The sequence below is a fragment of the Phoenix dactylifera genome, chromosome 9 (assembly GCF_051530095.1).
Source record: "Phoenix dactylifera cultivar Ajwa chromosome 9, Ajwa_hap1_PhDact_Kaust_v1.1, whole genome shotgun sequence".
Lineage (NCBI taxonomy): Eukaryota > Viridiplantae > Streptophyta > Magnoliopsida > Arecales > Arecaceae > Phoenix > Phoenix dactylifera.
In genome coordinates, this window is record NC_143198.1 from 17,783,355 (window position 1) to 17,785,561 (window position 2,207).

The window sequence follows — 2,207 nt, forward strand, 5'->3', positions numbered from 1 at the left end:
TGTCATGGGGGAATCCAGATCCCTAGCCTTCTCTATATTCTTGAACTTTGTTTAATTACCTATTATTCTCTGCTTTTGATTTCTGAAAATCAACTAAAAATTACATCTGAAATTATGCTAATAATACCTATATCGTTCCCTGAGGATTCGACCTCGGACTCCCGAGTTTTACTGCTTGCGCGATTCTCCTGCACTTAGGAGAGCAATTTTGCGAGCGCATAAAATTTTTGGTGCCGTTGCTGGGGAATGGCTGAGTTATTAGTATAATTTTAAATTCAATTAGTACCTTAGTAGTTAGTCTTTTTCTTTCGAAAAAAATAATTAAATCTTTACTACTATTTTTATTCCCTGCACAGTCTGCCTCAAACTCTGATATCAGAGACATTCATCGTCTGATTGGACTCAAATTTGGTCGGCTGGTGTAGGACACATTTTTCGATAATCTGAACGGTCGGATTGACATTCTGAGACTTTTATGACCATTAGATTAATATGAAACCTTGCTGCTTTCTATTTTGAATTTTCTGTATTTATTTTTTTTTTTGAATCAGAATTTTATTGTTATCATATCTCATTAACTCTTGTTGCTAATTGAAAATTGATAAAAAAAAAACTTTAAGAAAAGATCAAGGGTGATCATTCAAAATAAAAAAAAAGAGGGAAGAACTCAAAATTTTAAATTTTAAATTTCAAATTTCAGAATTCAAATTTCAAATTTAAACTAAAAAAAAGAAATAAATAATTTGTTTGATCAACTATTCAATATAATTTAATGTCATGTCATAAAACATTAAAAAAAATCTTTTGATTGTTGCATATAGTATAAGGCATCAGCATAAAATATTTTAAGAGCTGAACCCATTAAAAAAGATAAAGTCAGAATTTCATCACTCGTCCTTAGCCCAAAAATCACCCCAGTGAATAAATATCCTAAGCTTAACTAAAATCAACTAGACGTTGGCCCCTAAGGACATTCGAGCTCAATAGGACGAAGACCACCGAAAGTTGCACCAATTTCGCTCTATGGCCCAGTCGATGTCTAGGCAAGCTTTGTCCCTCTAAGGGAGACAGTCTCTGTTCGAGGAAAGTGGGTTTTAAGTGGGACCTTTGCTAAACGCATCGTGACCCCTCCACTTACCTGTGAGCTTATCTGGTCGACTAGGTTACTAGATCGGATTGGAGGCTTAGGTGTCCTCTTCAAACCAGTTAGGAGCTGTCTAAAAATTTAAAAAAAACATTAGAAATTGAGGTGTAATATTTTGATGCATGCTTTTTGTATTAGGGTATCTTTAGGTGGTACTTATACTTAAAAAAAAAAGAGAGAAAAATTTTGCATGTTAAAGTGGAATAGGGACGACACCGGTCGATTAAGTCGTACAACTTTAGATCATCCCTTAGGACACACCCCTGAAATTCCTTCGAAGTATCTCACACCTTGTGAGATGGCTGATTTAAATGAAGATGCGGGGAGTCACCACGATCGAGAACGTGAACCCCATGTTATGACTCTAAGACAATACCAACAACCGACTAGAACTAGTCAGCCTTCATGCATAATTTTTCCTGATAATGTAGGACATTTTGAAATCAAACCAGGGGTAATCCAATTGCTGCCCAAGTTTCACGGGTTAGAGTCCGAGAGTCCGTATCTTCATTTAAAGGATTTTGAAGAATTGAGCATTACATTTAGAGTGCCTAACGTCACCGAGGATGTCCTCAAGCTAACGTTGTTCCCTTTCTCTCTAAAGGATGAGGTCAAAACATGGCTAAACCCCTTGCGACCTAGATCAATAAGAACTTGGTAAGATATGCAGAGAGAATTTTTGAAGAAGTTCTTTCCCGCACAAAGGACCAACTTTTTAAAAAGACATATCGGCAATTTCCAACAAAAAGATAATGAAACATTTTATGAATGTTGGAAAAGATTTAAAGACCTTCTTCTCTCATGCCCTCATCACGGGTTTGAAATTTGGAGAACTATTAGCTTCTTTTATGAAGGTTTATCTCCACAGTTGAAACAGTTTGTAGAGACCATGTGCAATGGTAGATTTTTAAAAAAATAACCTGATGAGGCATGGGAGTATTTGGATTTTCTTACTGAGACTGCCCAACTTTGGGATAACAGGGATAGAAACAATAAGTCTTTGCCTAAGCCTACTAGCTCTGTACACGGAGTCCTCGCAGAAATCTAGCTCGACTGCCTTAAG

General features: G+C 36.2%; 1 non-coding gene across 1 annotated transcript; it reads right to left on the minus strand.

Annotated features, from left to right (window-relative positions):
• Nucleotides 1–1,854: 1,854 nt before the first annotated feature.
• LOC113463133 (small nucleolar RNA R71) lies at nt 1,855–1,963 on the minus strand. The gene has a single exon (XR_003386863.1). It is a non-coding gene; the product is annotated as a small nucleolar RNA R71 (small nucleolar RNA).
• Nucleotides 1,964–2,207: the final 244 nt, after the last annotated feature.